The sequence below is a fragment of the Suricata suricatta genome, chromosome 16 (genome assembly GCF_006229205.1).
Source record: "Suricata suricatta isolate VVHF042 chromosome 16, meerkat_22Aug2017_6uvM2_HiC, whole genome shotgun sequence".
In the NCBI taxonomy this organism is placed as follows: domain Eukaryota; kingdom Metazoa; phylum Chordata; class Mammalia; order Carnivora; family Herpestidae; genus Suricata; species Suricata suricatta.
In genome coordinates, this window is record NC_043715.1 from 51828744 (window position 1) to 51840324 (window position 11581).

General features: G+C 51.2%; 1 long non-coding RNA gene across 1 annotated transcript in view; it reads right to left on the reverse strand.

Annotated features, from left to right (window-relative positions):
• Positions 1-4603, reverse strand: part of LOC115280752 — a 6416-nt gene extending 1813 nt beyond the window's left edge. The window contains exon 1 of the long non-coding RNA XR_003903913.1: positions 4472-4603. This is a non-coding gene — a long non-coding RNA (uncharacterized LOC115280752). The remainder of the gene's footprint in view (positions 1-4471) is intronic.
• Between the last annotated feature and the right edge of the window lie 6978 nt (positions 4604-11581).

Below are 11581 nucleotides of genomic sequence, written 5' to 3' on the forward strand. Positions count from 1 at the left end.
AGTGGGGGAGGGGCAGGGGGGCGTTGATGAGTGTGCGGTGGAGGGAGTGGTGAGTCGGAGAGGTTTGGGGTGCGGTGGGCATGGGGCTGGGGGTGGTGTGTGGGTTGGGGACTGGTGCCTGTGCGGTGGGGACCCGATAGGGTGCTGTTCCCCAGCCCGGAGCCCAGCTCCCTCTCCAGTCCGCAGCCAAAGCAGCCGCTGGTCCTCAGGCACTGGTGTGGGAGGATATATAGGGATAACCCCTTAGGACCGGGTCTGACAGGATCCCCCGTCCGTGCGGACTCTGAGAAGCGTGTGCACAAGTCCGCCCCGGTGCCCGAGGCCAGGCCCGCAGCCTCCCTCGCTCTGTGTCCTGGCCCCAGGCCGGAACCCCCAAACGTCCAGCACGTCCGACACCCTGGGGAAACGCACCGTGCTTTTCTAGATTAGTGAGCGAGCATTCCTGTTCCTTAGTTTTCTAGGGACCAAGTGTGAAAATCACGTGTTGCAGCTTTACGGTTCTTAAAGCCTATTTCGGAGATTCTTTAAATGTTTGTTTATTTTTGAGAGCGAGACAGAGCAGGAGCGGAGGAGGGGCAGAGAGAAAGGGAGACACAGAATCTGAAGCGGGCTCCAGGCTCGGAGCTGTCAGCACAGAGCCCGACATGCCACTGGAACTCTGGATGGAACTCTGGAGGACGAGATCATGACCTAGATGGAAGCGGGAAGTCGGGGCTTAACCGGCTGAGCCCCCGCCCTCACCCCCACGGTTGGGCCTCTCAACCACCAGGACAAAACTGCTCTAATTGACAGTTGCAGGAATGTGGAGCGGTTTACATCGATCTTTTGCCAATGCAGTTAAGATAAATCTTCGGATCATAAAAACAATACAAAAGCCCGCCATGGCACTCTTCCCGTCCACTCATTCTGCATAGTTCCGGAATGGTCTCCAGACACTGTCTTGGATGCATCTCTTAGACGTGACTCAAGCCAAAGAAGCCCCGCAAAGGAGATGCGATCTAAGATTTCACGGACAGCGCAAAGGCCGGAGCAAAGGACAGGATCAGTAAATGGACCTGAACTTCGGAGAGGGAGGAGGGAAGACGCGGGAGGGAGGGGCCATGAGCAGGGGGCATAGGGTTCTGTTTTGTGACTTGCTGATGATCACAAGGCTTTCATTTTACAGTCCTCAACTGCAAACTGTGACTTGCAAAATCAATTCAATAGGGGCGCCTGGGGGCTCAGTTGGTTAAGCATCCGAGTTCGGCTCAGGTCATGATCCCATGGTTTATGGGTTCGAGCGCCGCCTCAGACTCTGAGCTGTTAGCACGGATTCTGTGGCTCTTTCTCTCTCTGCCCCTCTCCACTCAGGCTGTGTCTCTCTCTGTCTCTCAAAAATAAATAAACATTAAAAAATATACTCCATTGGAAGAATAGACCACATTTTCTTTATTTGTTCATCCGTCGACAGACGCTTGGATTGCTCATACATTATGTGTTATGTAGTTTTCTGGATGTACGTTATATTTGACAGTAAAAATAAAACGCTTTAAAAATAAGTAACAGGCAGCGGTATTTGCTGGCTAAATAGCATACGTGCACGCGCATGCGCGCGCACGCACACACACCCTCACTCCCTGGCCGGCCCGGGTGTCACCTCGAGAAAGAGGTGGGGCCCATGACCTGTGTCCTGGGGAATTTCTCACACCCTCGGGGTGGAGCAGGGTCACACCTACCCACCAGACTCTCCACTTCCAGTCACCTGCTCTGGGGTGGGGGGAGGGGGGCTGTGCCACCTCTGCTCAAGTTTCAGCCGCAGGTGGCCTCTGGGGCCGGGGCACCAGCACCCTCCCCAGTCCCAGTGCCTCTCTGCAAACAGCTGCTCCCTCGGCTCCTCCCGGCTGTGCAGGGGTGATGAGGCGGCCCCAGGCTGTCCCCCTTCCTCACTCTTGGTCCCTCCCTGATTTTCTCTTCTTGCCTCTCCTTCTCTCTGGGTCTCTGTCTCCCATTTCTGGATCTCAGCCTTTCTGTGTCTCTCGGTTTCCCTGGTGTGCTTTTCCTTGTTCTGCCTTCCTGCCTTTCTTTAACCTCTCTTTGATTTTTTTAATGTTTATTTATTTTTGAAAGAGAGAGAGACAGAGTGTGAGCGAAGGAGGGGCGGAGAGAGAGGGAGACACAAAATCTGAAGCAGGTTCCAGGCTGAGCTGTCAGCACAGAGCCCGACGCGGGGCTCAAACTCTCACACTGTGAGATCATGACCTGAGCCAAAGTCAGACGCTTCACCGACTGAGCCACCCAGGCGCCCCTCTTTAACCCCTCTTTGAGGAGTCACCTACTCGCTGTGTGACCTTGGGCAAGAGTTTTCACCTCTCTGTGCCTCCCAACTGAGGCACTACTGACATTTGGGGATGAGTTTCCTTGGACTGGGGGCCATCCCGAGCACGGTAGCATATTTACCACCATTGCTTGCTTGTGCCCACCAGAACCAAGTGCCCCCCACTTGCTATCTGTAGGGAATTGCCACAGTCTGCCCTAATAGACGTTAGGCAGCAGAATGCAGGGGTCAAGAGAATGGGTAAGCGAGGATCCAATCACAAAGGGAAACTTGGGAGATTTCAAAGGACACCATCAAAAAAGTGAAAAGATGGGGGCGCCTGGCTGGTTCGGTCAGTAGAGCATGCAACTCCTGATCTCAGGGTTGTGAGTTCAAGTCCCACATTGGGCATAGAAGTTACTTTAAATTAAGTTAAATTAGGGCCGCCTGGGTGGCTCAGTTGGTTAAGCGTCTGACTCTTGATTTCAGCACCAGCCGTGATCTCATGGTTTGCGGGTTCGAGCCCCATGTTGGGCTCTGCACTGACAGTGCGCATCTGACTTCTGCTCAGGTCACAGTTTCGCAGTTCTTGGGTTTGAACCCTGTGTCGCTCTGTGCTGACAGCCTGGAGCCTGCTTCGGATTCTGTGTCTCCTTCTCTCTCTGCCCCTTCCCCACTGTGCTGTCTCTCAAAAATCAATAAATGTAAAAAAAATTTTTTTAAATTAAAAAAATTAAGTAACTCTGGACACCTGGGTGACTCAGTCCGTTAAGCATCCAACTCTTGGTTTCTTCTCAGGTCATGATCTCACAGTTCATGGGATCAAGCCCCGAAATAAGGCTCTGCCCTGGCAGCACAGAGCCTGCTTGGGATTCTCTCTCTCCCCTTCTCTCTGTCCCTTCCTTTTTCTCTCTCTTTCTCAAAATAAATACATAGACTTAATAAAATTAAACAACCCAATTAAGAAATGGGCAAAGAACAAGAACAGTCATTTCTCCAAAGAGGACGTACAAACGTACATCAATGCTACAAGATGTACAATAACCACGTGCAAAGATGCTCCATGCCGTTAGTCACCAGGGAAACCCAGACCCCAGGGAGACGCCGTCTCACACCCCTGGGAAGGCCATGTTCCAAAGAGTCCGGTGCTAATAAGCGTGGGCCAGAATGTGGAGAGGCTGGAACCGTCGTGTGTTGCTGGTGGGGATGTAAAATCGTGCAGATGCTTTGGAAAACAGTCTGGAAACTCCTCAAAAAGTTAAACATAGGTTTCCATGTGGCCCAGCAGTTCCACTCCTGGTAAATATCCAAAAGAATAGAGAGCACATGTCCACGAAAAAGCATGTTCAGAGCAGCACTAATCCAGCAGTGGGAGGCGGAAACAGCCCAAAGGCCCAGCAACTGATGATCGAGTGCACAGAATGTGGGCTATTCATGCAGTGGAATATGATTCAGCCACAAAAAGAAACGAAGCACAGACATGCGCTACAACGTGAATGAATCTTGGAAACCTGCTAAGCGGGGTGCCTGGGTGGCTCAGTCGGTTAAGCCTCTGACTTCCGCTCAGGTCAGATCTCACGTTCGTGGGTTCGAGCCCCACGTCAGGCTCCGTGCGGACAGTTAGCTCAGAGCCTGGAGCCTGCTTCCGGTTCTGTGTCTCCTTCTCTCTCTGCCCCTCCCCCTCTCATGCTCTGTCTCTCTATCAAAAATAAATAAAACATTAAAAAAAAAGAAACATGGTAAGTGAAAGAAGCCAGGGGCGCCCTGGTGGCTCAGTCGGTTAAGCATCTGACCTCGGCTCAGGTTATGATCTTGCAGTTCGTGGCTTCGAGCCCTGCGTTGGGCTCACAGCTGTCAGCCTGTCTGCACAGAGCCCCCTTCTCATCCTCTGTCCCCCTCTCTCTGCCCCTCCCTGACTTGCATTGTCTCAAAAGTAAATAAGCATTTAAAAAAAAAAAAAAGAAATTCTAATTGATCGAGATTCAGCCTCCATCCTTTCCCTCTGCTTCTGGCCCCGGCCTCCTCCCTGGCCTCCTTGCCTCCGGTCTCCCCGCTCCAGTCCATTTCTTCCAGAGCCCGTAGAATCACATGCTTGGGGAAGCCCTCCCTCACTCCCCAGGCCCCTGTCCATGCAGGTTTCCTCTGCCCGAACGCCCGCCCTATTCTCTCCTTCCTCACCTGCGGGTGAACTTGGTTCCTCGCCCAGGGCACAGCCCTGCACGTGCCCTTCGACCGAGTGACTCCGGTTCTAGGAATTCAGCCTTCAGGGAAACTCACACATGAGCTCAGAGACGTAGGCCCGAGGATGTCTGTGCACTGCAGCACCGCTAATCGCGGCAGGGAGGAGATAACTTCAAGGCTCATGGGGGGGGGGGGCGGGCAGGTGCATCTCAGGAGGAGGCTGGCAAACAGCGGAATGTGACAGATGCACGTGGTTACAGACAGACGCCTCTTCAAGATCATTACTAAGGAAAAACACCAGGCATAAAAACGCGCAAAACCCCTCCCCATCTCACTGTGTAAACTTGGGAAAATTACTTTGCCCTCTAAACCCCCAATGCCTATTGCCTCATCTATAAAACGGGATATTCGAAATCCCAGAGGTTTCAGTGAAGATAAAGGAACAAAACATGGGGAGGAAACATATATATAGCAAATAGTAAACATTCAGAACATGCTAGCATTTTGGTTTTTTTTTTTTTTTGAGAGAGAGAGTGCGAGCATGGGAGGCGCAGAGGGAGAGGGAGAGAGAGAGAATGTTAAGCAGGTTCCAAGCCCAACAAGGAGCCCAACACAGGGCTCGATCTCACGACTATGAGATCATGACCTGAGCCTGAGTCAAGGGTTGGACACTTAACTGACTGAGCCGCCCCGGCGCCCCAGAAAAACGTTCACTTTTAATATTAGGGCAGGGCTGGGAAAGTTTTCTGGGAAGGGCCGGATAGTCCATATTTTGGGCGTTACAGACCATCTGGTCTCTGTCGCAACCACTCAACTCTGTTATTGTAGCACCAACGCCGTCACGGCAGCCGCGCCGACAAATGCGCGCAGCTGTGTTCCAACCAAACTTCACCTAATAAGACAGACAGCTGGCCCATGGGCCGGGGTTTGCCGTCGCCTGTATTAGAATCGAAAAAGAACCCACTGTTTGTTTCTATAGGCTTTCCACGGCCCTTCAACCTTTGACCTCGTCTCTCTCACAGTCCTTATCAGACCGTGTTGTGATATCGGTTTCTCTTTCCCTTTAGGGCTCCGGGCTCCCACTCCCACCCCCCACCAGACATTGAACCCTCCCAGGGCGGGAGCCTTATCTGAGTACATGGGTCTCTAGAACCCAGCCTCCCTCCCTGTTTTGGGAGCACAGCAGAGCCGTTTTTTTGCATGCATGCATTCATAAAGGCAGCTCCCAACGCCAACTCCGTGCGGGCTATTGTTCTAGACACCAAGACTAGAACACAGCCGCACGCTCCTGGGTCTCATGTTGTAAAAGCAGTCCGTGAGTCTACCAAATGCCTGAAATATATAGAAGCCATTGTGTGGTCCTAGGCACCAAAGAGAAGTAAATAAAGCAGGAAAGGGATAGAGAAGTGAGGGAGGGGTTGCTAATGTTCCCGGTTTGGCCACTGGAGGCCTCCCTGTGATGTGAGGGGGGCCAGGAAGGAGCGATCATGGGGTTATTTCAGAGATGAACCTTTGGGTAGAGGCAAGAGAAAGTGCAAAGGCCCTGAGGTGGGAACAAGCCCAGAATTTTTGAGACGCAGCAAGGAAGTCAGTCAGAGAGACAGCAGCTGAGTGTGAGGGGAAGAACTGAAGATCCGAGGCAGGGTCACAGGGGTGAGGGGGTGAGGGGCACTACAAGGGCACTAATCCCCATCATGCAATCTCCGCCCTCAGGACCTAATCCCCCCCAAATCTCACCTCCTAATGCCTTCACTTTGGGGGTTAGGATTTGAACAGGCAAATTTAGGGGGACGCAAACATTCAGACTGTAGCAAGAATAAAACTTGTCTCCAAGCATTGTCCCGAGCGACCCGCTTGCTCCCTGTGGAGAATCACTTATCTAATGTGCTCGTGCCTGTAGTGGTCAGAATAAAATGGGGTACGCTACAGTGACAGGCCGGCCCCAACTCCCACAGACAGAGAACAGCCAAGGTCTGCCTCTTACGCATGCGCACTACCGTCCTGAGAACCCCACCTCCAAATCCTCATCGTTTTCCCTAGCGAACTCAGGCCGACAAAACAGCCACTCTTGGGGACCCTGTTTCCAGTTAGAGGGAGAAAGCAACGGCGCTTACTTCCTCCGGGAAATAAGGACTATGCCTGCTCTCATTTCATTGGCCCAAGCAAGTCACATGACAGGAAGTATGACCTTCCCTGTGCTTCGAAGGAGAGAAAAACAAGACACTTGTTTTTAAAAAATGTTTAATTTCACTTAATTATTTATTTATTTTTAAAATTTTAAATGTTTTATTATTTATTTTGGAGAGAGAGGCAGAGCATGAGCAGGGGAGGGTCAAAGAGAGAGGGAGACACAGAATCAGAAGCAGGCACTAGGCTCTGAGCGGTCAGCACAGAACCCGACCCGGGGCTCGAACCCACGAACTGTAACATCATGACTTGAGCTGAAGCCCCACAGACATCCCAACGAAATATTTGTGAACAGCTTACAATGCTGCTTGAACATTTGCATATTAGAATTCATATTATTTTACTATACATTATTGTCATTGTATTTTTCCTTTATTTTCTAAAGCAGGCTCCACGCCCAACATGGGGCTTGAACTCACAGCTCCCAAGATCAAGAGTCGCATGTTCCACTGACTGAGCCAGCCAGGTGCTCCTCCTTTATTTTTTAATTGATTTTAAAAATTGATTGATTACGTGTTAATTCACTATTTGAAATTACCTGTACAGATAGATAATTATTTTAAAATACGTGTGCGGGTAGGTCATATTCCTTGTGAATTCATTTCAGCAGAGTAAAAGGCTATGAGAAGCATTTGTTATAAAAAGGGGGCATGGCGGGGCCTGGGTGGCCCAGTCGGTTAAGCATAGTACTTCAGCTCAGGTCATGATCTCGCACTTCGTGGGTTCGAGCCCCGTGTTGGGCTCTGTGCTGACAGCTCAGAGCCTGGAGCCTGTTTTGGATCCTGTGTCTCCCTTTCTCTCTGTGCCCCTCTTTTGCTCCTGCTCTGTCTCTCAAAAATGAATAAACGTTAAAAAAATTAAAATATAAATATAAAGGGAACATGGCAAAATCCACATGTGGAAACAAGAATGGACCGACAAAGCCCGGGGGCCCACTGCTGTCTGTGGCCTGACTTCGGGTGGCCCAGAGCAAAGGACGGTTTTATATTTTTAGAGTTGTAAAAAAGAAAACACTAAAGAGTATGTGATAAAGATCATATGTGCCTCATAAAACCTACAATATTTACTAACTGGTCCTGTACAGAAAACGTTTAACAGCCTCTGTACTAGAATATTCTTGGCAGCTCTATTGTAATAGACCCAAACAGGAAACTACACAAATACCCATTCACAGTTGGATGAATAAATAGAGAGTGTTATATTTGTACAATGGCATGCCGTCCCGCAGGGGTGGACAAACTTTTTCCAGTAAGGGCCAGATAGTAAATATTTTCGCCGTTCCCAACCATACGGTCTCTGCCACAGCCCTTATAGCAAACAGCTATAGACAGCAGTAAGTGAAGAGATGTGGCCGTGTTCCAATAAAACTTTATTTATTCATTTGAATATCTTAATGTTTATTTGGGTGGGGGGAGAGAGACAGAGACAGAGTGCAAGTAGGGGAGGGGCGGAGAGAGAGGGAGATACAGAACCGGAAGCAGGCTCCGGGCTCTGAGCTGTCAGCACAGAGCCCAATGTGGGGAATCCACAAACTGTGAGATCATGACCTGAGTCAGAGTCGGACGCTCAGTGGACTGAGACTCCCAGGTGCCCCTGGAGTGTTCTGCGTTTTCACCTGGCTTCACTGACGCGCTCGCTTTGTGATAATCCGTTGAGCTGTGCACTTATGATGTGTGTGTTTGTTGCAAACACAGACTGGCAGGGGCACCGGCCGGGGCGGCAGCTGGCGCTCATCCGAGTGCCCCAACTTCTCCCCGCAAGCGGGATCCGACCGCTTCTCAGCCTCGCAGCTGTTGGGGCTTCTCAGAGCCGCTGATGGAATGAAGTCGACGCGGCGGAAAAACTCTCAGATTCTTAACGAGAACCACGCCTCCGCGATGCATCTTGCCAGTTTCAAACCAGGAAATGAGCAGGAAAACAACAACGAATTAAATACCACCCAGATGCCAAGGGAAATGTCACCAACGCCCGGCAGTGAAACTCACATTCAACACTCATAAGAGAGCGCTGTCTACGCCTCTCCTTCGGGCTGTGACTCCGGTGTCCCCTCCACAGAGAGACCTTCCCAGGCCGCCCCATCTGGGGGAGCAGCCCTTAGCCCACCAACCCCTTCTGCCTTCTGTTCTTTGGGTTCTGCCTTAGCGTGTGTTAGGGGTTGAATTGTGTGCCCCGTCCGCCCCCCCCCCCCCGCCCCCTGCACCAGAAGGGTAAGTTGAAGTCTTCAGACCTAGGACCTCAAGAAGGAAATAGGGCTGTTGCAGATGGGATTAGTTAAGATGAGCTCATCCTGGATGAGGGTGGGCCCCGAATCCAGTATGACTGGTGTCCTTATTGGGGCGTCTGGGTGGCTCAGTCGGTTAAGCTTCCAACTTCGGCTCAGGTCATTATCTCATGGTTCATGAGTTCGAGTCCCACGTCAGGCTCTGTGCTGACAGCTCAGAGCCTGGAGCCTGCTTCCGATTCTGTGTCTCCCTCTCTCTCTGCTCCTCCCCTGTTCCTCCCCTGCTCATGCTCTGTCTCTCTCTGTCTGTTCCTTTCTCAAAAATAAGTAAAACATTAAAAAAAAAATGCCTTGTGTGCCTGGGTGGCTCAGTCAGTTGAGTGTCCGATTTTGGCTGAGGTCATGATCTCAGTTCATGAGTTTGAGTCCCACGTTGGGCTTGCTGCTGTCATCTCTGTCTCCCTCTCTCTCTCTTCTCTACCCCGTCCCCAATAAATAAATGTTTAAAAAATAAATAAAAATAAGTAAAAAGAATGCCATGTGAAGACACGGAGGCACATGGAGGGGAAGGACATGTGACAAAACACGGGCAGAAGCCAAAGAGGCCGCTGCAAGCCAAGGGACACCAAAGGTCGCCTGCAACCATCAGAAGCTAGGAAGAATTCTCTCCTGAGGACTTTGAAGGGGGCACAGCCCTGCCCGCACCTTGATCTCGGGCGTCTGGTCCTCCACACCTTCAGGACACACATTTCTGTTGTTCTAAGCCACTTAACTCATGGCACTGTTTTTTTTTTTTAAGTTTTATTTGTTTATTTTGATAGGAAGAGAGAGACACGAGTGGAAGAATGGCAGAAAGAGAGGGAGAGAGGGAGAATCTCAAGCAGGCTCTTGCTGATAGCTCGGGGCCAGATGTGAGGCTCGAACCCACGAACCGTGAGATCATGACCTGAGCTGAAAGCGAGAGTCAGACGCTTAACCGACGGGGCCACCAGGCGTCCCAAGCCCTCGGCACTTCCGGGTGGCAGCCTTAGGAAAAGAATACCCTGTGTATCTCCGTCTGACTTATTTATCTTGTGTATTCTCTCCCCACTGGGCTGTCAAATCCACAAGGGCTAGGATCTGCCTTGCCCGCTGCTGCATCCCCAGGGACCAGCGCAGAGCTTGGTCAATAAATGCTGAATTGATCCCTTTAGTCCTTCTGAAAACCTAGAGCGAGCACTTTCTTTCTATCAGTGCACACTGGGGACAGAGTGGGTGTCTAGGTGTTGCCACTGTCCTCAGTGAGCTCACGTGCTAAGAGGACACTTGTAACACAGGTGAAGGGGCCCCAGGGGGCTCAGGGGGTGAAGCATCCGACTCTCGGTTTTCGGCTCAGGTCATGATCTCGCGGTTCGTGGGTTCAAGCCCCATGTCGGGCTCTGCGCTGGCAGCGTGGAACCTGCTTGGGATTCTCTCTCTTCCGGCCCCTCCCTGACTCGCGCTGTCTCCATCTCTCTCAAAACAAATAAACTTCACCAAGGGCACACACGGGCAACAGTAACTAGACACGTCTGCGTGAAATGAATGTGGAGGAGGAGCTCTGGCGAGCTAGGCAGACAGATTCAGGAGGGTGGGGCAATGAGGAAGCACCCTTTAGGAGGAATCAGGATTTGAGGGGAGTATTGACAGGTCACATTATGTCGGCCGGAAAAGATAGGAAGTCTTGACCCCCAGGACAGCACGTGACCATATTTGGAAATAAGGTCCTGGCCGACGACCAAGTTAATGTGAGATATTAGGGTGTCTCCTGATCCAACACGACTCATGTCCTTATAAAAAGGGGGAACTTGGGTGGGGGCGCCTGGCTGGCTCAGTTGGTAGAGCACGCGCCTCTTGATCTTGGGGTGATGAGTTCGAGCCCCACGTTGGGGGCAGTTTACTTAAAAAGTGGGGGTGGGAACTTGGACACAGACACGCAGGCACAGAGGGAAGACAACGTAAAGAAAAGAGAAAACATCATCTACAAGTCAAGTCACGCATGACGCCGAAGCTGCCGGAAACTGGGACAGAGTCTCCCTCAGAGTCTCGCAAAGTTCAGCCCCAGCCTGGGTTTGCACCTTGTAGATTCCAGAACCGCGAGAGAGACCACACACGTGGGTTGTCCACGCCACCCGGTCTGTGGAATCGGGGATGGCCGCTCGCGAGCTCCTGCAGATGGGTAGCACCGAGGTCCGGGAGAAAGCGACGGCAGCGGAGGCTCGGAGGTCGAAAATTTCTGCCTCTCCTGGGCTTTCGTTCCTGTCCTCAGATTTCATCTCCTAACTGCTGTGTTCTCTCTGTCCCCTTGGTCAGCATTTAAAAAACTTATCACCCCCTGATGTTATATCATATATCATATATTTTATTGCTTACTTGGTCATTGTCCCTCTCCCGTCCCCGCCCCTGAGGGCGGTTGTCTCTGGTTCTATTCCCAGTACCTGGTAGGCGCTCCAAAAATTTGTGTTGGGTTTTTAAGAATGCAGGCGCTAAATGGGCGCCTGGGTGGCCTAGTCAGTTGAGCGTCTGACTTTGGCTCAGGTCATGATTTTTTTTTTTCCAATATTTTATTGTCAAGTTGTTTTCCATACAACACCCAGTGCTCTTTCCCATAAGTGCCCTCCACCATCACCACCACCTCTCTTCCCCCCTCCCCCTTCCCCTTCAACTCTCAGTTCATTTTC